Genomic DNA, 27,354 nt, shown 5'->3' with positions numbered 1-27,354 from the left:
CTAACTCTGCCTCATCTCTCTGTTACACAGGAACACTTGCTCTGCCTCAAGCTCCTGTGTTTTCTATGGAAGAGCATCTGCCAGAGTTCTTTGTCGGTGGCTTATCTCTAGAGAACAAAAGAATTGGCAGCAGGAAATTGGACATGCTGAATTGCTACCTTCCATGACAATAATCTGTAGTGGGAGCGCATAAACATTAGGCTGTTGGCTGAACCCATATATGTGTTGATTCAGCCAACTTTAGTCTAATGTGTATAGGGGTCTTAACTCTATCACTTTAATCTCTGATACCCAGTCTGTTCCTTCCTCCACATTAATATACAGTATAACCCAGACCCATTATATACAAATCGCAAACTGCTTTGATACATAGTCCCCCTTGCTGTAGATGCTAGACCACCTTAATACAGACACCAGGCCCAGCTTTATGTAGACCTCAAACCATTGTGCAGATACCTTTTTAAATTTGCATTTAAAATCGACAAATGGTAGAAAAAACAGTGGCATTCACCAAGTTGAAAGCAAATATTCAGTCCTTTATTACACCATTCCCGCATGCCTCCTTGAACCTGCACGTCCACCTGTCTCTTGAACACACTGCGAATGGTGTAATAATGGACTGAATATTTGCTTTCAACTTAGTGAGTGCCATTGTTTTTTCTACCATTTATTGATTTTGGATACACATGAATTTTTTCTCAGCTGAGCACCGTTTATCTGTTGAGTTTGGCTGCTATATTTCAGTAACAATGGGGGACTCACATCTACAGTGGTGATTGAGGTTCTGCTTTGGAGTGGTTCTGCTGTTTCTTTTTGTTTGCATTCAAGAATTAATTTCTGCATTTGCCTTTTCTACAAGCCACTGCCCCCAAGCATAGCAGTATGAAAGGTGTAGTTCACTTTGAGAAGTATGGGAGATCCTACCTTTCCTCCTATCTGGTAGCCTCCTGGACAGCTGAGCAGTCTGATTCCAAATGTCACTATTTCTTCAAAAGATGACTTACACATTTTATAAACTGAACCTGCTTGAGACATTAATCATCCAGGATCCTCACTTTTGCAGGTACATAGGTTAATTTGAACTTAAAAGGGTTGTAAGTGAAAACAAGTTATCACCTATTCACAGATCCAATGAGGAACTTTGCCGTGCTATTTTGTAATGGAGATGTTTGGTCATCCCACAGCTGCTCCATTCATTCTCTTTTGGGCTGCCTGAAAAAGCCAAGCTCGGTGCTCGACAGTCACATATTGAATGAATGGAATGCACATTAAGGATGAACACTACCACTCCAATGTAATAGGGATAAAAGTTTCCTATTTTGCTGATCAGTGAGGATCCGAGTGGTCGGACCCCCAACAATCAACAAGTGATCCCCTATCCAATGGACAGATGATAACTTCTTTTCACCAGAAAACCACTTTAATACGAATCGTTTATTACGTGAGAGGAGTATTATAGATGTTGCTTTTATGTAAATTATATTATGGCTATTTTGTAAGTGCATTTTTAATACTTCAGTACCAGAAAAGCATAATTCTTATCATTTGTTTCCTTGTCTTTACAGAGTCTCAATGCACATTGTGTGGTGAACCTGAAGGTGAGTGCACTGATTTCATCACTATCATATTGGTGATAGTAATCTGTCTAAAAACATTTGCTAATCCAATTTCCAGAGTCTCCAGTACATGACTAAGCAATTGAATTAAATTGAGTAAGAACAGTACATGCTTTAGGGTGCAGACTATCTTCTGGCTGTAGTATAAAGCATGTGTACCGCAGCTTACCTTCTGCCTTTCTGGTAACCCTGTAAGCTGACAATGATTCGTAATAGAAAGAGACGACATATGTATATTTATTGTGCCCCGGGATAGGAGAAACTGTCTGTATTCCTTAATCTTAGATTCTTGATTTACCGTGGAGTCCTACAAGGTCTATAAATGCAAATTCTTTTCATTTGTAAGGCAAATTTCATCCATAATAACATGTCAGACAATTATTTTTCCTGCAGTAATTGCAACTTCCAAAATGCAAAGAAGTACATGTGCCATCCTCCCATACCTTTGTCCTTAGGTCAACTTATCCTGAGATGTGTAATGACAATTCTTTTCTGTAGTGATAATAGAAAAATCACGAGATGTCTTTACCGTGAGTTTATGTTTGGCCTTGCAGTGGTTGAGATGTGAGTAGCAGTACGTCAAGGATTTTCCTAGCATGTCAAGACAATATATTGAATTGTTAAGACAGAAATTGAGGTCCTTAACCCAATTCAAGAAAAATTAGGGATTTTAAATAAACATTTTTAGCTGGTATAAAAAAATGATAGCAAGAGGCTACAGATTTAAAAGAATACTCTGGTTAAAACCTGAAAATTCAGTATTTGCCATGTTCATGACTCTGGTTATGTAGAATTATGTTCACACTTCCATTCGGGCATTTTGTTTATATATTCACCTTTTAGCAACAAATGGAATTAATGTCCAAAAAAAGTTCTGCTGATGCTCTTTTTTCTCCAGTCTAAAAATGGGCACAAAATGGAACCCATAATAAGCAGTTTTGGACATTAATTCCATTTGTGTGTTCTGTTTTTTTCTTGGGAAAGGTTTTTTAATCAGTATTCTGCCTCTTCCTAATGGCTGCAAATCCCATGTGTTCTAATTATCAGCTGCTTAGATAATTGTATAACTCGTACTCACACCACCAGGCGTCCGCAGACAGTTTAACTTGACCGCCACTGCAACTATAGAAAGACCAGGAGAACTATGCCGTTTTCTTTCATAATCTTGTATTAGTTACAATGAACAGTAGGTAAAAAGGAGTAATCTGTACAGGGGAGTACACATGCATCTTGAGTAATGAGCTGCTTTAGACTAAACTGAAGAAGAAGGGAGGAGAAACCTAATACAGAGCCCAACTATGGGAGGGACATAGGGACAATCTTCACACAGTCTAATTCTACTTAGCAACAACAGGGAATTTTGCTGATTGGAGGAAAAAACTCAACACAGAGAATATACATTACAGGTTGTTCCCATTCGTAGAACACAACAATCAGTCCCCCCCAAAAAAAAACCTTGCTGCACTCCCCTGTTACAGTTCCCCATCCACTGCAGCTGATGTTGCTGTCTTCTCTTCTACATTGTCTTGCAGTGGATGCAGCTGTCACAATGAAATGTCATCATGGCGCTGCTCGATGTACCCTGCATAGCGCCAGCCTATAACAAGCCAGCGGTAGCTTGTGCCTTGCTGGAGATAGTGACTCGGCACAGAGCCAAGGTTAAAAGTGTCACAGTCAGTGGCCTAGATTTACCTGAAGACCATTCCGACCATGTCATATACTCTTATGTATCCCATACACAGATTAGGGGGATTCATATTCTCAAAAGCAACATCAACCTGGAGGAAATTATACAGAAGCGCTGAGCAGTGTAGCTGTGAGAACCTGCAACCTTATCTCTTCATCTGTCGCTGCCTCTGTCTCCCTCCATCAGCTCCTCTTCCTTCTTCCCCTCTCCAAAGTCTTCTATGGGTCGTCTTCCCCAGTATGAGCACACTTTTGCATATGAATTTCATGCTGTAATTTAGAGTTGGTAATCAATGCAGGAGACCATGGGACTTTAGAAAACCTAAGCAATCATCATCTTGAGACATCAAATTTTTAAAATTGGATCTAAACCTGCTTGAAAAATTAATTTCAGATTTTGCCAAATGTTTACATGGGAACTGGGCTAGCAAGTAACGTTCCAGAATAACCTGCCCTTTCTGTACATGGGGAATAACATAATATATGGCTATCAAAATAAGGAAATGGTTGCACTCAATTGCATCAAGGCATATCAAATATGAAATATATGAAATGTGAATAGCATAATGGCTTTTGGAATTTAGAAAAATCTTATGAGATACTTAGCACAAAATTTGGCCAAAAGATGTGAGCCCATTCACCAACGTCAAGGTGATCTCATTGAACGGGTCCCTATTCTAATTGCCTAATGTGAACTACTGGCTAATAACAAGATAAAGCCTATATTTATAGGAGGATAGGAACCAAAAAATGATTGGATGTAATTAAAATCACAGCTTGATGAAGGGCGGAGTGCTCAGTCAGAAAGCTAACATACAAATGACAGAAAAATTTAATATATGGCTATTATATGACTTGCATTTTGCATTTTCAACAGCTTTCCCCTCTGCATGCTCCATCTCTTAACTTGCAATTGAGCTGGTGGGAAGAGACTTGCTGTGATATGTCCCTTACACAGATTTCTGTTCTTCCTTCCCCTTTTAGCACCCATAAGATAAGCAACAGCAGCATGGAGGACATTACACAGCAGTATTGAGCTGTGTGAATATAGATCCAACTCTGGGTTGGGGTAAAAGACTTGTTAGAAATCTCATGATGATCTCTCTCCTTCTGCTTGTATACTTAGGCTGCTCCTCACTCTTCATCCCTCCTCTTTCCATAGAGTATAATGGGCTGTGTCACATGAACCACAGTCCATCTTGTCTGAGCAAGACAGAGTTCAGTTGAGGTTTTGCAATGTGGATGATAAGTTTAGAAAGCAGGCAGGGGGGCAAGAATGGTATACCTGATAAGCGGAGAAGGAAGCACATTTCTCTAATAAGATATATCACAAAGTCTCTTATAATCTCTTGTACTATTGATTTATGCAAAGTTTGTTGAAAATACAGTTTTAACTTAATAGTTCTATCCATATACCATGTTATAATATATTCACAATAGTCAATGTTAGCTGGTTAAAAAAATTTCAAGATGAGATCATTGTTAGGGTGCCATTATTTGTTAATGTTTCATTATTCAAAAACCTTGTACTGTCCTAATGCTGATTTTAATAGGTACCACAGCATGTATGGTAATAAGTATTGCACTGTAATTTGGAGATATTTAGTTTGACAAAAACTGAATTGAATTTTTTTTAATGTTTTTCCAAACCCGTAATAAATGTTCTCATGCATTAGAAGTTATTCCACCTTAAGTTTCCAGAGTGATATATATATTCTGGTGTGATTACATTCATTTCATTGTTAGAAAGGGCAGACAATTTCCAATGATCTATGTAGTCAATATGTTCTCCAACTTCAAATCTATTGTCTCATTTCATATCTGTATGGCAAGTGAAAGAAGAATATACTGTATTGTAGGTGATATTGAATAACCTACTGTATGCCTAAAGAATAATTCCACTTTTTAGATTGGGGATAAAATAAGTCATGTGCATGTATTATAGTCCTGATTTACCCTTTCCTTTAATTACTTGTGTATGATATAATATTATTTGGGTAACTTTATCATTTAACTAATGTAATTAGATGTGAAAATAGCAATTTGACACATCCAGTTACTTTGCACTTTGAAGACCCAGAACAATTACATTAACAATTTGTCTCTGTAATTACAATCAGCTATTACTGGATTCTTTAATACTGTGTTGGTGGAGTTGACATTTGCCTAATAAAATTTTGCAAGCCTTTTTATAGGAAAGCGGAATGGAATAGCAGCATGGCTGATGCATGGCCATAACTAGAGCTGAATAAAGGGGGCATGGCATTGTACATGCACCATAACCATTCATTCTGCTGATCAAATTTTATACGATCCCATGGTCCACACGAAGTATAAGCCAGAACTTTTACCCCCAAAATCCCTTTTAAAAGGTATACATTGACTATATATTCTGACTGCATGAATACTTGAATAATCTAACCAATTATGTTAGGCATAGATTTTCTAAAGATGGTTAAGAAATAAAAGGTTAGTGTTTAGTCTTCTTAACCAGCCTGTTTGATCCATATACACCATGATTTAAACCACACATTGGAAGAAGGCCAATATTCTGCTTATTTCTAGCATCTAAGAATAGTATGTACAATCTTGGTTCATCTATTTGAATCCAAGAAAATCAGTATCCCTAGTCATTGGAGTTAGGGTGATAAGGCACGCTTGCTGTATTGCTAGTTTCTAACAGGACAGGCAGTTGATAAAGTGAGTGTAACCTGTCAGCTAGTAAAATACTATTTAACAGCAGGTAAATAGCATTTTACACATGTTTAGGTAATTTACTGGAAGAGCGGCTACAGGGAGAAAATAAAATGATATTCTTCCTGCCACCACACTCCTCTAGTCATTGGGGCATTGCAGGGGCAGTGTACAGTCACTTCTCGCTACACAGTGAGCGCATTGACCTCATTTCCTTTGCACCTTGATGGACATCCTGCTCTCTAGCATGTGTGCAGCGTGCCTGTGCAAAGTTGGCTATCAGTAAAGGTGCAAGGGGAACGATTAAAGCTACGATCATTGACTAGTTACTGTTACAGCCCCCTATACCACCTTGATGAAGGAAACAAGTAGCTACTGGGAGAATATAACTTAATTTTCTCCCTGTAGCTGCATTTTCAGTAAACCTGCCTAACATGTTTAAAGCACTTTTTTACATATCACAATCAGTTAATCTAAGAATACTGTCATAAAACATGTCAAAATACATAGGCAGCACAATGGATCGGCTGTTAGCAGTACAGTGCTGGGGTCCTGGGTTCAAATCCCAAAAAGGACAACATCTGCAAGGCATTTGTATGTTCTCCCCGTGTTTGTGTGGGTCTCCTCTGGGGTCATCGGTTTCTTCCCACACTCCAAAGACAAACTGATAGGGAATGTAGATTGCGAGCCCCAATGGGGACAGAGAAGATAATGTCTGTAAGGTGTTGCGGAATTAATGGCGCTATCTAAGTTAGCAAAATAAATAACAAATAAAAAACACATGCAGTCCCCACATTAACTTTTGAGAGCATAAATTTATACAGTGGGGAAAAAAAGTATTTAGTCAGTCAGCAATAGTGCAAGTTCCACCACTTAAAAAGATGAGAGGCGTCTGTAATTTACATCATAGGTAGACCTCAACTATGGGAGACAAACTGAGAAAAAAAAATCCAGAAAATCACATTGTCTGTTTTTTTTCATTTTATTTGCATATTATGGTGGAAAATAACTATTTGGTCAGAAACAAGCAATCAAGATTTCTGGCTCTCACAGACCTGTAACTTCTTCTTTAAGAGTCTCCTCTTTCCTCCACTCATTACCTGTAGTAATGGCACCTGTTTAAACTTGTTATCAGTATAAAAAGACACCTGTGCACACCCTCAAACAGTCTGACTCCAAACTCCACTATGGTGAAGACCAAAGAGCTGTCAAAGGACACCAGAAACAAAATTGTAGCCCTGCACCAGGCTGGGAAGACTGAATCTGCAATAGCCAACCAGCTTGGAGTGAAGAAATCAACTGTGGGAGCAATAATTAGAAAATGGAAGACATACAAGACCACTGATAATCTCCCTCGATCTGGTGCTCCACGCAAAATCCCACCCCGTGGGGTCAGAATGATCACAAGAACGGTGAGCAAAAATCCCAGAACCACGCGGGGGGGGGACCTAGTGAATGAACTGCAGAGAGCTGGGACCAATGTAACAAGGCCTACCATAAGTAACACACTACGCCACCATGGACTCAGATCCTGCAGTGCCAGACGTGTCCCACTGCTTAAGCCTGTACATGTCTGGGCCCGTCTGAAGTTTGCTAGAGAGCATTTGGATGATCCAGAGGAGTTTTGGGAGAATGTCCTATGGTCTGATGAAACCAAACTGGAACTGTTTGGTAGAAACACAACTTGTCGTGTTTGGAGGAAAAAGAATACTGAGTTGCATCCATCAAACACCATACCTACTGTAAAGCATGGTGGTGGAAACATCATGCTTTGGGGCTGTTTCTCTGCAAAGGGGCCAGGACGACTGATCCGGGTACATGAAAGAATGAATGGGGCCATGTATCGTGAGATTTTGAGTGCAAACCTCCTTCCATCAGCAAGGGCATTGAAGATGAAACGTGGCTGGGTCTTTCAACATGACAATGATCCAAAGCACACCGCCAGGGCAACGGAGTGGCTTCGTAAGAAGCATTTCAAGGTCCTGGAGTGGCCTAGCCAGTCTCCAGATCTCAACCCTATAGAAAACCTTTGGAGGGAGTTGAAAGTCCGTGTTGCCAAGCGAAAAGCCAAAAACATCACTGCTCTAGAGGAGATCTGCATGGAGGAATGGGCCAACATACCAACAACAGTGTGTGGCAACCTTGTGAAGACTTACAGAAAACGTTTGACCTCTGTCATTGCCAACAAAGGATATATCACAAAGTATTGAGATGAAATTTTGTTTCTGACCAAATACTTATTTTCCACCATAATATGCAAATAAAATGAAAGAAAAACAGACAATGTGATTTTCTGGATTTTTTTTTCTCAGTTTGTCTCCCATAGTTGAGGTCTACCTATGATGTAAATTACAGACGCCTCTCATCTTTTTAAGTGGTGGAACTTGCACTATTGCTGACTGACTAAATACTTTTTTTCCCCACTGTATATACTGTATTTTCCGGCATATAAGATGATCTTTTAACCCCTTAAAATCTTCTTAAAAGTCGGGGGTCGTATATGCCAGGTGTCATCTTATAGGGCGTGTGTAGACCAATCATCATATGGTGGGGGGAGTGGTCCCAATGATGAAAGGAGGGGGTGTCTCACAGGGAAGGTGTAAGTGGCGTATCCCCCTATTACCTCATTGTGGCAGCGGTGTTCTTTGTGGGTCTCTGTGCTGGGGGGTGGCGGCTCCTCTTTGTGCAGCGTGGGGGCTGTATGCTGGGGGGCGGCGACTGCGGCTCTTTGTGCAGTGTCGGGGCTCCGCCGGCATTTACTCAAAGCCTGGAGGCCCCGGCAGCTCCATTACTGCGATGCGGTGGCCTCTGGGAAAATGGCTACTGGAGGCGGCGCATGCTCAGATTCAGATCTCATCCCGAGATCTCGGGAGACGAGATCTGAATCTGAGCATGCGCCGCCCCCACCGTCCATTTTCCAGGAGACCACCGCATCGCAGCAATGGAGTTGCCGGGGCCTCCGGGCTTTGAGGGAATGCTGGCAGAGACCCGATGCTGCACAAAGAGCTGCCACCGCTGCCGCCCCCAGCACATAGCCCTCACGCTGCACAAAGAAGAGCCACCGCCGCCCCCCCAGCACAGAGAGCACAGCTGCCACAATGAGGTAATAGGGGGATACACCACTTATACCTTCCCTGTGAGACACCCCTCCCTTCGTCATCAGGACCACTCCCACCCACCATATGCAGATTGTTTCGCACCGGCCGTATAAAATGACACTCGGCGTACAAGACGACCCCCGACTTTTAAGATTTTATATTTTAAGTGGAAAAGTTGGGGGGTCGTCTTATACGCCCGTCGTCTTATATTATTTTTCAATAAAATGTAAATTGCTCTTTATTCTATAAACTACTGACAACATGTCTCCGAAATTCCAAGCACTAAATTTTGTATTTATTTTCAGAAAATGAGAAATGGTCAAAAGAACAAAAAATGCAGTGCTTGCAGACCTCAAATAATGCTAAGAAAACAAGTTCATAATCATTTAGAAACAATAATACTAATGTTTTAACTCAGAGTTCAGAAATCAATATTTTGTGGAATAACCATGATTTATAATCACAGCTTTCATGCGTCTTGGCATGCTTTCCACCAGTCTTTCACACTGCTTTTAGGTGATCTTATGCCGCTCCTGGTACAAAAATGTAAGCAGTTCTTCTTTGTTTGATGGCTATTGACTATCCATCATCCTCTTGATTACATTCCAGAGGCTTTCAATGGGGTTCAGGTCTGGAGATTGGGCTGGCCATGACAGGGATTTGATGTGGTGGTCCTCCATCCACACATTGATTTGACCTAGCAGTGTGTCATGGCGCATTGTCCTGCTGGAAAAACCAGTCCTTAGAGTTGGGGAACATTGCCAGAGCAGAAGGAATCAACTGTTTTTCCAGGATAACCTTGTATGTGGCTTGATTCATACGTCCTTTGCAAAGATTAACCTGCCCAATTCCAGCTTGCTGAAGCATCACTGATCCTCCACCAAATTCCACAGTGGGTGCAAGACACTGTGGCTTGTATGCCTCTCCAGGTCTCCGTCTAACCATTAGACAACCGGTAGTTGGGCAAAGCTGAAAAGTAAACTAATCAGAGAACATTACCTTACTCCAGTCCTCTGTTCCAATCCTTATGGTCTTTGGCAATCTTCAACCTGGCTCTCCTTTGCTTCTCATTGATGAAAGGCTTTTTTCTACCTTTATATGACTTAAGCCCTGCCTCTAGGAGCCTGCTACGAACTGTTCTTGCCATGCAGCTGCCATTTGCCATTCCTCTTGTAGGTCACTTGATGTCATCCTGCTGTTGCTGAGTGACATTCAAATAAGATGACTGTGATCCCGGTCAGTGGAGAGTTGTTTCATCCTCTGCCGGACTTTAACTTTGTTGTCCCCAATGTATGCCACATGACCTTGATGTAATGGACTGCAGTCTTAGAAGTTTGAAAGATGGAGGCAACATAATGCTCACTTTATCCCTCTGTTAGTAAAGCCAGAATTGAGGCCTTCTTTTCCTCACTCAAGACCTTTCTTTTCAAATCTTTTGGCATGGTTAAAAGTTATTTTTTCATTCCTATTACTTTTGGGATATTGCTAGCACTTGTTTTGCCATCCAGCTTGTCCTATTGCAAGAGGATTGTGAACACCACAGTAGGATTTTTTTTATACTTTCCTTCGTTAAATAAGATTTGGTTCAGGTTATCACCTAATGAGAAGCACATTAAGTAGAATGAGGTGTACTCTGGTTGGAATTCAACTGACACTGGAATGGAATGGCTGTCAGACATGTAGAGAAGCTGATTTTTTTATAAAACTGTGCAGTGGGCTCTTAATTTTTGCCAGAGCTGTATATTAAAAGATCCAGCAGTAGGGGGAAAAGACCTTAATATGAAGGATAAACTATATAATTATGGTTTTACTACATTTAATATATGCAGTATCTCTGACTGACAAAGAAAACTAATTACTTTATTTCATAATAATAGGTACAAAAAACTTTTGTGATATCAATGTGTACTGGATTGAAAAAGCATCGCTTTGATTGCAGATACTTTTTGTTTTACTGATTTGAAAATGTTCTATTATAAAAATTTCTATATAGTTTATAAATAATTACAGTGAGTAATTATGCTATTTAGCAGCTGACTCTCCAGATGGTGCTCTAAGAAGTAAAAAAAAAAAAGAAAAGAAAAAAAAGTTTAGGAAACTTCAGGATTGAAATGGGTGCATTTCCTGCAATGCACCTAATTAATATGTGTCAGGCACTGCCTCAACCAGCCTGGTGTCTATACTTGGCGTTTCAGTGTGTCATATGGTGAGGATGTCTTGGCTGCAGATGAACAGCTATGTTCTGCATGCTAATTTGTTCAAGTGGCCATTTTTTATTTGTTTTATACAATCCTTATTTTATAATGTATGCAACATATAAAGAGGGTTCCTTTGGACTCTTCAAATACAATGGAAAACTTGAACAACGAAGGAAAGTAGCAGTAGAAAGTTTGGACACCTGATCATGCAGTGGTTTTCTTTGTTATTGTTGGAATGTGCACATTGTAGATTCCGTTTGAAGGCAGTAAAACCATAAGCAACACCTATATTAACACGGAGTAAGGAAATGTGAAACAATCTGGAATGTGTTAAATATTACATACTGTAGTTATATAGGTTGAAAAAAGACCTGGGTCCATCAAGTTCAAACTTCCTCCACGATATCCAAGAAGTATCATTTCTCCTTGCGGAGAATGACATGCTAAGCATGTCGAGAGGAGGAGACTTAAAGCCGCAGTGCTCCTCTGGGAAATATGCTAATTATGCAAATTGTCCCTTCAGAGAGGAAGAGGACTAGAACTCTAGTGCCACCTATTGGAAGTAACAATCCTAAAAGTCAATGTCGACCCTTTAACGAGCCTTGCTGCATGACTTAGGATAAAAGCCAAGCCATTCAGTTTCATCCCATTGCTTCTAGTATTTCCTTGTGCAAGTGAGAATAAAGATGATTCTTCTACAATGTGACAGCCCTTGAGATATTTGTAGACAGCTATTAAATCTCCTCTCAGTCTTCTCTTTTGCAGGCTAAACATTCCCAAATCCTGCAACCTTTCCTCATAAGACAGGGTTTGCAGACCGGTCACCATTCTGGTCGCTCTTTTCTGAACTTGCTCTAGTTTGTTTATGTCTTTTTTGCAATGTGGTACCCAAAACTGGACACAGTATTCCAGATGAGGTCTGACCAAAGAGGAGTAGAGGGCAATAATGACTTCACGTGATCTAGACTGTATGCTTCTGTTAATACATCCTAGAATTGCATTTGCCTTTTTTGCTACTGCATCACGCTGTTGACTCATATTCAGTCTATGATCTATTAGTATACCCAAGTCTTTTTCACATGTGTTGTTGCTTAGCCCTATTCCCCCCATTCTGTATATTTTTTTTCATTTTTATTGCCCAGATGTAGTACTTTCCATTTTTCCCTGTTAAAAAACATTCTGTTAGTTGCTGCCCACTGCTCCAGTTTATTTATATATTTTTGAATCCTTTCTCTCTTCTCTAGTATTAGCTATCCCTCCTAGCTTTGTGTCATCAGCAAATTTAATCAGTTTACCCTCAATTCCTTCATCTAAATCGTTGATAAAGATGTTGAACAATACAGGGCCCAGGACAGAGCCCTGTGGTACCCCACTTGAGACATTCTTTCAACTGGATGTGCAGCCATTTAAGACCACTCTTTGGGTCCAATCACTAAGCCAGTTATGAATCCACCTAATAGTTGCCTTGTCCATTCCATACTTAGTCATTTTTTCATAAGGATTGTGTGAGATACTTTGTCAAATGCTTTGCTGAAGTCAAGATATACTATATCAACAGCATTTCCCTGATCCACCCAATCAGTGATTCTGTCATAGAAGGAAATTAAGCTAGTCTGACATGACTTATTAGTTACAAACCCATGCTGACTCTGTTTAATCACTTCATTTTTATCCAGGTACTGACATACATGTTGTTTAATAATTTATTCAAAGATCTTTCCTGGTATAGAAGTCAGACTCACCGGCCTATAGTTGCCTGGGTCCACCTTCTTCCCTTTTTTGAAAATAGGAACAACATTTGCGCTTCTCCAGTCTTCTGGGACTTCTCCTGTTCTCCAAGAATTTTCAAAGATTATGGAGAGGGGTTCAAAAATTTCTTCTGCTATCTCCTTCAGTACGCTGTGGTGTAATTCATCTGGACCTGGAGACTTGAATTCATTTAGGTTAGCTAAGTGTTTTCTCACTAGCTTTCTGTTTATAGATATCCTGGATTCTTCTATTCCCTTAATAGGACAGTGAAGAATAGTTGATGTTACATGTCCTTTCTGAGATAAAACAGATGCAAAATAGGAATTTAAAAGTTCGGCCTTCTCAACAGCCTGTCTTACCATTTCATCATAGAATCATAGAATCGTAGAGCTGGAAAGGACCTCCTGGGCCATCTGGTCCAACCCCCTGCTCAAAGCAGGATTCGCTAAATCATCCCAGTCAGATGTCTGTCCAGCCTCTGTTTGAAGACTTCCATTGAAGGAGAACTCACCACTTCTCGTGGCAGCTTGATCCACTCATTGATCACTCTAACTGTCAAAAAGTTTTTTCTAATATCTAATCTGTGTCTCCTCCCATTCAGTTTCATCCCATTGCTTCTAGTCTTTCCTTGTGCAAATGAGAATAAAGTTGATCCTTCTACAATGTGGCAGCCCTTTAGATATTTGTAGACAGCTATTAAGTCTCCTCTCAGTCTTCTCTTTTTCAAACTAAACATTCCCAAATCCTGCAACCTTTCCTCATAAGACAGGGTTTGCAGACCGGTCACCATTCTGGTCGCTCTTTTCTGAACTTGCTCCAGTTTGTTGATGTCTTTTTTAAAATGTGGTGCCCAAAACTGGACACAATATTCCAGATGAGGTCTGACCAATGAGGAGTAGAGGGAAATAATGACTTCACATGATCTAGACTGTATGCTTCTGTTAATACATCCTAGAATTACATTTGCCTTTTTTGCTGCTGCATCACACTGTTGACTCATATTCAGTCTGTGATCTATTAGTATACCTGTCATGATCTCAGTGCGGGTTTGACTCGCACACGTGGGGTTAATGTTTGGAACCAGTGCTGATGACTGGCATTTCTGGGGTTAAAGGTTGTGATCCCGGTGCAGGCTTACCTGCACACCTGGGGCTATGATTGTGGCCTCTCCCTGGTTCTGGGGGAGGCTTCTTATAGCCTCAGGACGCTCCCATCCCTGTCAGTTATACTTTCGCCCTTGGCATTGTGTGGTGACCGCTGAGTGTGTTTGTGCTGTGTTCTGGTTACTTGATTCTCTGTGTATGACTCGGTCTGTTCCCTGGATATCGCTTTGGATTCTGCCTGGTACCTTATATGTCTGTTTGGTTTTGACCTCTGCTTGGCCCTGATTATCCGCTCTGTCTCCTCCCTGGTACTGTACTGTGATCCTGTGTATGACCTTTGGCTTTGTCTGACCTCCCATCTGTTTATCTCTCCTGTACCTCGCTGGTCTGTACTGTGCATAACCTCTGCTTTGCTTGGACTCTGAGTTCTCTTCCTTCTCTGTGTGCAGGACGCTAAGCCCCGCCCCCTTGCAGTCACATGACCATTCACATGACCATAGGTCCTATGCTGGCTTCCTAAACTTCAGCATCCACAGGTCCTGTGCATCGGTACTTTCTGGCTGTACCTGACCCCGGTACCCCTACATTGCGGGTGAGTCACTGCTCAGCGGAGGCTGCACGCCGGCGCTGACACTCAGGACACGCGCACTGGCTCAGTGAGCAAGTACAGTGCGGTGTTCCTGACAATACCCAAGTCTTTTTCACATGTGCTGTTGCTTAGCCCTATTCCTCCCATTCTGTATATGTTTTTTTCATTTTTATTGCCCAGATGTAGTACTTTGCATTTTTCCCTGTTAAAAACCATTCTGTTAGTTGCTGCCCACTTCTCCAGTTTATTTATATCTTTTTGAATCCTCTCTCTCTCTTCTCTAGTATTAGCTATCTCTCCTAGCTTTGTGTCATCAGCAAATTTAATCAGTTTACCCTCAATTCCTTCATCTAAATCATTGATAAAGATGTTGAACAATACAGGGCCCAGGACAGAGCCCTGTGGTACCCCACTTGACACATTCTTCCAACTGGATGTGCAGCCATTTACGACCACTCTTTGGGTCCGATCACTAAGCCAGTTATGAATCCACAGTTGCCTTGTCCATTCCATACTTAGTCATTTTTTCAATAAGGATTGTATGAGATACTTTGTCAAATGCTTTGCTGAAGTCAAGATATACTATATCTACAGCATTTCCTTGATCCACCCAATCAGTGATTCCGTCATAGAAGGAAATTAAGTTAGTTTGACATGACTTATTAGTTACAAACCCATGCTGACTCTGTTTAATCACTTCATTTTTATCCAGGTACTGACATACATGTTGTTTAATAATTTATTCAAAGATCTTTCCTGGTATAGAAGTCAGACTCACCGGCCTATAGTTGCCTGGGTCCACCTTCTTCCCTTTTTTGAAAATAGGAACAACATTTGCGCTTCTCCAGTCTTCTGGGACTTCTCCTGTTCTCCAAGAATTTTCAAAGATTATGGAGAGGGGTTCAAAAATTTCTTCTGCTATCTCCTTCAGTACGCTGTGGTGTAATTCATCTGGACCTGGAGACTTGAATTCATTTAGGTTAGCTAAGTGTTTTCTCACTAGCTTTCTGTTTATAGATATCCTGGATTCTTCTATTCCCTTAATAGGACAGTGAAGAATAGTTGATGTTACATTTCCTTTCTGAGATAAAACAGATGCAAAATAGGAATTTAAAAGTTCGGCCTTCTCAACAGCCTGTCTTACCATTTCATCATAGAATCATAGAATCGTAGAGCTGGAAAGGACCTCCTGGGCCATCTGGTCCAACCCCCTGCTCAAAGCAGGATTCGCTAAATCATCCCAGTCAGATGTCTGTCCAGCCTCTGTTTGAAGACTTCCATTGAAGGAGAACTCACCACTTCTCGTGGCAGCTTGATCCACTCATTGATCACTCTAACTGTCAAAAAGTTTTTTCTAATATCTAATCTGTGTCTCCTCCCATTCAGTTTCATCCCATTGCTTCTAGTCTTTCCTTGTGCAAATGAGAATAAAGTTGATCCTTCTACAATGTGGCAGCCCTTTAGATATTTGTAGACAGCTATTAAGTCTCCTCTCAGTCTTCTCTTTTTCAAACTAAACATTCCCAAATCCTGCAACCTTTCCTCATAAGACAGGGTTTGCAGACCGGTCACCATTCTGGTCGCTCTTTTCTGAACTTGCTCCAGTTTGTTGATGTCTTTTTTAAAATGTGGTGCCCAAAACTGGACACAATATTCCAGATGAGGTCTGACCAATGAGGAGTAGAGGGAAATAATGACTTCACATGATCTAGACTGTATGCTTCTGTTAATACATCCTAGAATTACATTTGCCTTTTTTGCTGCTGCATCACACTGTTGACTCATATTCAGTCTGTGATCTATTAGTATACCTGTCATGATCTCAGTGCGGGTTTGACTCGCACACGTGGGGTTAATGTTTGGAACCAGTGCTGATGACTGGCATTTCTGGGGTTAAAGGTTGTGATCCCGGTGCAGGCTTACCTGCACACCTGGGGCTATGATTGTGGCCTCTCCCTGGTTCTGGGGGAGGCTTCTTATAGCCTCAGGACGCTCCCATCCCTGTCAGTTATACTTTCGCCCTTGGCATTGTGTGGTGACCGCTGAGTGTGTTTGTGCTGTGTTCTGGTTACTTGATTCTCTGTGTATGACTCGGTCTGTTCCCTGGATATCGCTTTGGATTCTGCCTGGTACCTTATATGTCTGTTTGGTTTTGACCTCTGCTTGGCCCTGATTATCCGCTCTGTCTCCTCCCTGGTACTGTACTGTGATCCTGTGTATGACCTTTGGCTTTGTCTGACCTCCCATCTGTTTATCTCTCCTGTACCTCGCTGGTCTGTACTGTGCATAACCTCTGCTTTGCTTGGACTCTGAGTTCTCTTCCTTCTCTGTGTGCAGGACGCTAAGCCCCGCCCCCTTGCAGTCACATGACCATTCACATGACCATAGGTCCTATGCTGGCTTCCTAAACTTCAGCATCCACAGGTCCTGTGCATCGGTACTTTCTGGCTGTACCTGACCCCGGTACCCCTACATTGCGGGTGAGTCACTGCTCAGCGGAGGCTGCACGCCGGCGCTGACACTCAGGACACGCGCACTGGCTCAGTGAGCAAGTACAGTGCGGTGTTCCTGACAATACCCAAGTCTTTTTCACATGTGCTGTTGCTTAGCCCTATTCCTCCCATTCTGTATATGTTTTTTTCATTTTTATTGCCCAGATGTAGTACTTTGCATTTTTCCCTGTTAAAAACCATTCTGTTAGTTGCTGCCCACTTCTCCAGTTTATTTATATCTTTTTGAATCCTCTCTCTCTCTTCTCTAGTATTAGCTATCTCTCCTAGCTTTGTGTCATCAGCAAATTTAATCAGTTTACCCTCAATTCCTTCATCTAAATCATTGATAAAGATGTTGAACAATACAGGGCCCAGGACAGAGCCCTGTGGTACCCCACTTGACACATTCTTCCAACTGGATGTGCAGCCATTTACGACCACTCTTTGGGTCCGATCACTAAGCCAGTTATGAATCCACAGTTGCCTTGTCCATTCCATACTTAGTCATTTTTTCAATAAGGATTGTATGAGATACTTTGTCAAATGCTTTGCTGAAGTCAAGATATACTATATCTACAGCATTTCCTTGATCCACCCAATCAGTGATTCCGTCATAGAAGGAAATTAAGTTAGTTTGACATGACTTATTAGTTACAAACCCATGCTGACTCTGTTTAATCACTTCATTTTTATCCAGGTACTGACATACATGTTGTTTAATAATTTATTCAAAGATCTTTCCTGGTATAGAAGTCAGACTCACCGGCCTATAGTTGCCTGGGTCCACCTTCTTCCCTTTTTTGAAAATAGGAACAACATTTGCGCTTCTCCAGTCTTCTGGGACTTCTCCTGTTCTCCAAGAATTTTCAAAGATTATGGAGAGGGGTTCAAAAATTTCTTCTGCTATCTCCTTCAGTACGCTGTGGTGTAATTCATCTGGACCTGGAGACTTGAATTCATTTAGGTTAGCTAAGTGTTTTCTCACTAGCTTTCTGTTTATAGATATCCTGGATTTTTCTATTCCCTTAATAGGACAGTGAAGAATAGTTGATGTTACATTTCCTTTCTGAGATAAAACAGATGCAAAATAGGAATTTAAAAGTTCGGCCTTCTCAACAGCCTGTCTTACCATTTCATCATAGAATCATAGAATCGTAGAGCTGGAAAGGACCTCCTGGGCCATCTGGTCCAACCCCCTGCTCAAAGCAGGATTCACTAAATCATCCCAGTCAGATGTCTGTCCAGCCTCTGTTTGAAGACTTCCATTGAAGGAGAACTCACCACTTCTCGTGGCAGCTTGATCCACTCATTGATCACTCTAACTGTCAAAAAGTTTTTTCTAATATCTAATCTGTGTCTCCTCCCATTCAGTTTCATCCCATTGCTTCTAGTCTTTCCTTGTGCAAATGAGAATAAAGTTGATCCTTCTACAATGTGGCAGCCCTTTAGATATTTGTAGACAGCTATTAAGTCTCCTCTCAGTCTTCTCTTTTTCAAACTAAACATTCCCAAATCCTGCAACCTTTCCTCATAAGACAGGGTTTGCAGACCGGTCACCATTCTGGTCGCTCTTTTCTGAACTTGCTCCAGTTTGTTGATGTCTTTTTTAAAATGTGGTGCCCAAAACTGGACACAATATTCCAGATGAGGTCTGACCAATGAGGAGTAGAGGGAAATAATGACTTCACATGATCTAGACTGTATGCTTCTGTTAATACATCCTAGAATTACATTTGCCTTTTTTGCTGCTGCATCACACTGTTGACTCATATTCAGTCTGTGATCTATTAGTATACCTGTCATGATCTCAGTGCGGGTTTGACTCGCACACATGGGGTTAATGTTTGGAACCAGTGCTGATGACTGGCATTTCTGGGGTTAAAGGTTGTGATCCCGGTGCAGGCTTACCTGCACACCTGGGGCTATGATTGTGGCCTCTCCCTGGTTCTGGGGGAGGCTTCTTATAGCCTCAGGACGCTCCCATCCCTGTCAGTTATACTTTCGCCCTTGGCATTGTGTGGTGACCGCTGAGTGTGTTTGTGCTGTGTTCTGGTTACTTGATTCTCTGTGTATGACTCGGTCTGTTCCCTGGATATCGCTTTGGATTCTGCCTGGTACCTTATATGTCTGTTTGGTTTTGACCTCTGCTTGGCCCTGATTATCCGCTCTGTCTCCTCCCTGGTACTGTACTGTGATCCTGTGTATGACCTTTGGCTTTGTCTGACCTCCCATCTGTTTATCTCTCCTGTACCTCGCTGGTCTGTACTGTGCATAACCTCTGCTTTGCTTGGACTCTGAGTTCTCTTCCTTCTCTGTGTGCAGGACGCTAAGCCCCGCCCCCTTGCAGTCACATGACCATTCACATGACCATAGGTCCTATGCTGGCTTCCTAAACTTCAGCATCCACAGGTCCTGTGCATCGGTACTTTCTGGCTGTACCTGACCCCGGTACCCCTACATTGCGGGTGAGTCACTGCTCAGCGGAGGCTGCACGCCGGCGCTGACACTCAGGACACGCGCACTGGCTCAGTGAGCAAGTACAGTGCGGTGTTCCTGACAATACCCAAGTCTTTTTCACATGTGCTGTTGCTTAGCCCTATTCCTCCCATTCTGTATATGTTTTTTTCATTTTTATTGCCCAGATGTAGTACTTTGCATTTTTCCCTGTTAAAAACCATTCTGTTAGTTGCTGCCCACTTCTCCAGTTTATTTATATCTTTTTGAATCCTCTCTCTCTCTTCTCTAGTATTAGCTATCTCTCCTAGCTTTGTGTCATCAGCAAATTTAATCAGTTTACCCTCAATTCCTTCATCTAAATCATTGATAAAGATGTTGAACAATACAGGGCCCAGGACAGAGCCCTGTGGTACCCCACTTGACACATTCTTCCAACTGGATGTGCAGCCATTTACGACCACTCTTTGGGTCCGATCACTAAGCCAGTTATGAATCCACAGTTGCCTTGTCCATTCCATACTTAGTCATTTTTTCAATAAGGATTGTATGAGATACTTTGTCAAATGCTTTGCTGAAGTCAAGATATACTATATCTACAGCATTTCCTTGATCCACCCAATCAGTGATTCCATCATAGAAGGAAATTAAGTTAGTTTGACATGACTTATTAGTTACAAACCCATGCTGACTCTGTTTAATCACTTCATTCTTATCCAGGTACTGACATACATGTTGTTTAATAATCTGTTCAAAGATCTTTCCTGGTATAGAAGTCAGACTCACCGGCCTATAGTTGCCTGGGTCCACCTTCTTCCCCTTTTTGAAGATAGGAACAACATTTGCTCTTCTCCAGTCTTCTGGGACTTCTCCTGTTCTCCAAGAATTTTCAAAGATTATGGAGAGGGGTTCAAAAATTTCTTCTGCTATCTCCCTCAGTACTCTGGGGTGTAATTCATCTGGACCTGGAGACTTGAATTCATTTAGGTTAGCTAAGTGTTTCCTCACTATCTTTCTGTTTATAGATATCCTGGATTCTTCTATTCCCTTAATAGGACAGTGAAGAACAGTTGATGTTACATTTCCTTTCTGAGAGAAAACAGATGCAAAATAGGAATTTAAAAGTTCGGCCTTCTCAACATCCTGTCTTACCATTTCATCATTTTCATCCTGTAAAAATCCTATAGCATCTTTGACTTTTCTTTTACTTTTGACATATCCCCAAAATCCTTTATTATTGCTTTTGACATCTCTTGCAAGCCTCAATTCATTTTGAGCTTAATCTGATTTGTGCCCTGCAGGTTCTGCAGACAGCATTATATTCTTCTTTAGATATGCCTCCCTCTTTCCATTTTATAAACATTTTTTTCTTCCTTTTTAGCATGTGCTTAAGTTCTGTGTTCATCCATCCTGGTTTCCTTAAATGCTTCCTATTCTTCCCTCTTTTCGGAATTGTTAACAATTGTGCTTTGAGAATTTCACTTTTCAAGATTTCCCATCCTTCCTGGACATTTTTGTCCTTAAGGATATCCAGCCATTGGATCCCTCCAATTCTCTTTCTGAATCCCTTAAAATCTGCCTTTCTGAAATCTAACCTTGACGTCTGAGTCTTCACAGGTCTTCCTCCTCTAGTTATCCAAAATTCTAAAATAGCATGGTCGCTACCTCCTAGGGTCCCAGCCACTTTTACCTCCTCAACCATTTCCTCCCTGTTTATAAGGATTAGATCCAAGGTAGCAGTTCCCCTTGTTTTCTCCCCTACCTTTTGGAAGATAAAGTTGTCAGCAAGAGAGGATAAGAATTTCCTTGACCTGTTAGTTTTGCCTGAGAGAGATTCCCAACAAATGTCTGGATAGTTGAAATCTCCCATGACAACTATGTCATATTTTTTGGAGAACTTGGCCATTTGATGCATAAAGAGTTCATCCATATCTTCAGCTTGCACAGGCGGCCTGTAGTAAATGCCTACAATGGTGTCCTTTCCATTGTTCTGTCCTTGTATTCTTACCCAAACAGTTTCCACAGAACTCCCAGTCTCTGAAGCTTCAATCTCTGTGCAGATATACGCGTTTCTAACATACAATGCAACACCTCCTCATCGTTTATCAAGTCTGTTTCTTGCAAATAAGTTGTATCCTTCTAGTCTTGTATTCCAATCATGTGTATCGTCCCACCAAGTTTCAGTGATTCCAATGACATCATATTTCTTTTCCTGTGTTAGTAGTTCCAATTCTCCTTGTTTGTTGCCCATGCTTTGTGCATTAGTATAGAAAAATTTTAGTTTGTGATTGGCTTCTCTTTCTCCAATTTTTTTATTAATTAGATTGTTTTGTCTTTGTTCTTCCTTTCCACTTCTAATAGCAGAGTTCTCAATAGCATTTGTCAGGTGTATGGCTTTTTCTGGTCTTTTGCTTCCCTTCCCATGTTGTTCTAGTTTAAAGCTCTCCTTACAAGTGTAGCAAGGCGACTTCCAAATACATGCTTTCCAGTCTTCGTAAGGTGCACCCCATCTCTAGCAAGTAGTCCATCGTATAAGTAATTCACTCCGTGATCCAGAAATCCAAATCTTTGCTGACGGCACCATCGACGTAGCCAGTTGTTCACCTGCAGAATCTTATTCCACCTCCTTGTTCCATGGCCATCCACTGGGAGGATGGAAGAGACCACCTGCGCTCCAAGTTCTTTCACTTTCTTGCCTAAGTCTTCATCATTTTCATCCTGTAAAAATCCTATAGCATCTTTGACTTTTCTTTTACTTTTGACATATCCCCAAAATCCTTTATTATTGCTTTTGACGTCTCTTGCAAGCCTCAATTCATTGTCAGCTTTAGAAAACCTGATTCCTGCCCCGCAGGTTCTGCAAACAGCATTATATTCTTCTTTAGATATGCCTCCCTCTTTCCATTTTATAAACATTTCTTTCTTCCTTTTTAGCATGTGCTTAAGTTCTGTGTTCATCCATCCTGATTTCCTTAAACGCTTCCTATTCTTCCCTCTTTTCGGAATTGTTAACAATTGTGCTTTGAGAATTTCATTTTTCAAGATTTCCCATCCTTCCTGGACATTTTTGTCCTTAAGGATATCCAGCCATTGGATTCCTCCAATTCTCTTTCTGAATCCATTAAAATCTGCCTTTCTGAAATCTAACCTTGACGTCTGAGTTTTCACAGGTCTTTCCTCTTCTAGTTATCCAAAATTGTAAAATAGCATGGTCCCAGTCACTTTTACCTCCTCAACCATTTCCTCCCTGTTAATAAGGATTAGGTCCAAGGTAGCAGTTCCCCTTGTTTTCTCCCCTACCTTTTGGAAGATAAAGTTGTCAGCAAGAGAGGATAAGAATTTCTTTGACCTGTTAGTTTTCCCTGAGAGAGATTCCCAACAAATGTCTGGATAATTCAAATCTCCCATGACAACTATGTCATATTTTTTGGAGAACTTGGCCATTTGATGCATAAAGAGTTCATCCATATCTTCAGCTTGCACAGGTGGCCTGTAGTAAATGCCTACAATGGTGTCCTTTCCATTGTTCTGTCCTTGTATTCTTACTCAAACAGTTTCCACAGAACTCCCAGTCTCTGAAGCTTTAATCTCTGTGCAGATATACGTGTTTCTAACATACAATGCGACGCCTCCTCCATGTTTATCAAGTCTGTTTCTTGCAAATAAGTTGTATCCTTCTAGCCTTGTTTTCCAATCATGTGTACTGTCCCACCAAGTTTCAGTGATTCCAATGACATCATATTTCATTTCCTGCGTTAGTAGTTCCAATTCTTCTTGTTTGTTGCCCATGCTTTGTGCATTAGTATAGAAACATTTTAGTTTGTGATTGATTTCTCTTTATCCAATATTTTTATTTAGATTTTTTTACCTTTGTTCTTTCCTCCCACTTCTAATAGCAGAGTTCTCAATAGCATTTGTCAGGTGTATGGCTTTTTCTGGCCATTTGCTTTCCTTCCCACATTGTTCTAGTTTAAAGCTCTCCTGATGAGTGTAGCAAGGCGATCGCTGGTGCGTCGCTAAGTGAAACGGGACCCTTAGTCACCTGGAACAGCTTTCCAACAGTTTCAAAGGAGTTCCCAAACTCTGCAGTCCAACTCATCTGAAACCATCTCAATTTGGTTTGGTGACTGTGAAGGTTGGGTTATTGTGGAGGCCATGTCATGTGACTGAGGAACCCATCTATTTCTCTTGGTCACATAGCCTGGAGATTTGCTTTGTGTCATTGTTATGTTGCAGCAAAAATGAAAACCAGATGACATGTAATTGCAAAATGTTGTGATAACCGTGCTGGTTAAATGTGTCTTGAATTGATTAAATCATCAACGGTGTCACCAGAAAATCTTCCTCGCACCATCACACCTCCACCTCTATGCTTCATAGGGGGAAACATAGATGTAACCAACTGCTCACTTTTTTGCTTCTCACAGAAACATGGTTGCTGTCACCAAAAAATTTTGACTCCTCTGATTATAGTGCAGCTTTGCACTGATCTATTGTAGAGTCCTTGAGTTGCTTGGCCCAAAAAAGTATCTTCTAGTTTGCAGTGCTGAGTAGTGGCTTCTTTGTAGAAATTTGACCACAAATGCCTGCATCTTGCAGTCTTCCCTGGACAGTTGGGGTTGAGATTTCTCTGCTGCTTGATGTATGTGCATAATTTATGAGGTGCTGTCAATTTGCAGTTTCTGGGATTGGTAATTCTGAAAAACTTATCCTCTACAGCAGAGGTCATTCTTGGTCTTCCTATCCTGGGGCAGTCCTTATTAGAGGCATTTTCATTAGAACAATTCAAGAGAAAGCATAAACTACAAAACACATGCTTTTCTATTGATTTTATACTCTGCTCTGTGCCGTGCGCTCCTGTTTCCTGAGATATGCACCTCTGGTTGGTAGTATAGTGCAGGGTAAGGGTGAGGGATGGGTTTGATTTATCGGTGGGGGTCTCAGAACGCAAATTCCCACTGATCTGCTTGTAATTATAAAGGCAATGAACTATGTAAATGCAGTGCCCAGGGGGAACTAGATGTTATAGGTGCCAGGGCCGGCAAATAATAAACAAATTAGGAATGTCACAGACGGCGTTGTGGCGTGCTAGCCCTGTGTCCCTCACACTGAGCCCTTACAGCCTCTTAGAGTGTGTGTGTGTGTGTGTGCGCAGTTTCAATGATGAATGCTGACAAGGGTATTAACGAAAACATAAAGGAGTCTCTACTGTATTCACTTCAAAATACATAGTCCATAGTGATGGTATCACAGTCTCTTCTACAAGCTTGAAATTTTAGGTAGGGCTGAAGAGCCCGGCGTTGCCCGGGCATAGTAACTAACTATGGTTAGTTATAATTAATTATAATGATTATCTCTCTCTATATATATATAAAGCTGAGTGTGTAGCCCCACCCACTCCGCATAGCCACATTCACTATAATATCCCACATCATCCCATCAACCAGAGCTACCGGACTACTACCCCTAATATCCCACATTGTCCCATCAGCCAGAGCCACCGGACTACTACCCCTAATATGCCACATCATCCCGTCAGCCAGAGCCACCGGACTATTACCATTAATATCCAACATCATCCCGTCACAGCTGCTGGACTACTAACACTAATATCCCACATCATCCCATCAGCCTGGGGTCAGAACCAGAGCATTGAGTGGAACGGTCCTAACTTCCATACCTGGAATCCCATTAATAGAAGCCTGGGGTGAGAATCAGAGCGCTGGGGGATTTAACTAACTTCCTATCTTCCATACCGGAGATCCCTTTAAGAGAGTCCTGGGGTCAGTACCAAAGTGCAGAGTGGATTTTCCCTCACTTCCATACTGGGGATCCCTTTAAGAGAGGCCTGGGGTCAGAATCAGAGTGCTGAGGGATTTGCCCTAACTTCCATACCGGAGATCCCTTTAAGAGAGGCCTGGGGTCAGTACCAAAGCGCAGAGTGGATTTGCCCTCACTTCCTTACCCAGGATCCCTTTAAGAGGGGCCTGGGGTGAGAACCAGAGTGCTTAGTGGAATTGCCCTAACTTCCATACCCATGATCCCTTTAATAGAAGACTGGGGTCAGAATCAGAGCGCTGAGGGATTTGCCCTAACTTCCATACCAGAGATCCCTTTAAGAGACCTTGGGGTCAGAATCAGAGTGCTGAGTGGAACGGTCCTAACTTCCATAACGGAAATCCCTTTAAGAGGGAAGGTGAGCCTATGGAATGGAGGATGTGTGATGTATACATAGGCATGGGAGTGGGGGATTCATTTCTGTCATGTGCTCTCTGCTCCTTTCGGCCTGTTTCACACATACGCTTGTTCTGTCAGTCGGCACCTGCCAAAAAGGCGGATTACGGATCCGTGAACGTCGATCCAGGAACGTGAGGCAGCGGACGGGCGGACCGATGGGATCCACCGATGTAGGATTCTTAAAGGAACAGCAGGATAGAAGCCGTGAGGTGGTAAATTCCGGGAGAAGATATGAGCGTGAGATGTGGAGATGATCCGGGAGTAAGTGGGACTATCGCGATATGGGGCCGAGATCGCGCCATGGCCCGAGATGGGGGCCGAGATCGCGTGATGGCCCGAGATGGGAGCCGAGTTCCCGCGATGGCCCGAGATGGGGACCGAGATCGTGCGATGGCCCGAGATGGGGGCCGAGATCGCGCGATGGCCCGAGATGGGGGCGGAATGGAGGAGGCGGAGAAGATCGAGGAAGTCGGGTGAGGAGAGAGAGAGAGAGATTCGCAGCCGGGATATAGGGTTAAATCACCCGGACAAGCGCAAAATGAGGATCCGCGCATGAAAAAAACGTTACATGCTCGGTCCCGTCCGTAAATCTTGGCGGATCCATACAATAGTGGATCGAACGGATGACCATCCGTCAAGATCTACTGATAATGCAAGTCTATGAGGAAAAAAACGGATCCGCCAACAAAAATGGCGGATCCGTTTTTTTGCAAATCGGCGGATCTTGACTGATGGTGACAAACGGATGTGTGAAACAGGCCTTCTGGGGGGAAGGCAATGGCTGGGAGCTTATGTTCCCAGGGTTGCTAGATTTCTCCCAACATGTCAGTGTCTGTTGAGGTGTTGTCGTGGTGTGAGAAAATGGTTGCTCATAGCAAATAATCACAGCTCAGCTTCTTTTAAACAGCTCTGGTGAAATGAAAGATGCTTAGTGATTGGTTGCAAGGAAAACTGTTGCTCATAGGAACCAATCACAGCTCAGCTACTTTTAAACAGCTCTGGTGAAATGAAAGATGCTTCATGATTGGTTGGTGATACACACACACACATTCAATGTTATATATATAGATGTTTGAGTAAAATGTAAATTGCTCTTTTATTCTATAAACTACTGACAAAGTCTTCAAATTTCCAAGCACTAAATTTTGTATTTATTTTCAGAAAATGAGAAATGGTCAAAAGAACAAAAAAATGCAGCGCTTTCAGACCTCAAAAAATGCTAAGAAAACAAGTTTATAATCATTTAGAAAGAACAATACTAATGTTGTAACTCAGGAAGAGTTCAGAAATCAATATTTTGTGGGATAATCATGATTTTTAATCACAGCTTTCATGCATCTTGGCATGCTTTCCACCAGTCTTTAACACTGCTTTTGGGTGACCTTATGCCCTCCTGGTACAAAAATTTAAGCAGTTCTTCTTTGTTTAATGGTTTGCA

The 27,354-nt window shown here is 41.7% G+C and overlaps 1 protein-coding gene across 3 annotated transcripts in view; it reads left to right on the top strand.

Moving 5' to 3' along the window:
• Window positions 1-27,354, top strand: part of DLGAP2 (DLG associated protein 2) — an 824,782-nt gene that overhangs the window by 250,909 nt on the left and 546,519 nt on the right. For all 3 annotated transcript variants that reach the window (XM_073589202.1, XM_073589200.1, XM_073589201.1), the window contains exon 2: window positions 1,566-1,598. The gene's annotated coding sequence lies outside the window, so the exon portion shown is untranslated. The remainder of the gene's footprint in view (window positions 1-1,565; window positions 1,599-27,354) is intronic.

Source organism: Dendrobates tinctorius, unplaced genomic scaffold (genome assembly GCF_039654945.1).
Source record: "Dendrobates tinctorius isolate UK_male_01 unplaced genomic scaffold, ASM3965494v1 ptg000107l, whole genome shotgun sequence".
Taxonomy (NCBI): Eukaryota; Metazoa; Chordata; class Amphibia; order Anura; family Dendrobatidae; genus Dendrobates; species Dendrobates tinctorius.
This window is presented reverse-complemented; position numbering and strand designations above follow the sequence as displayed.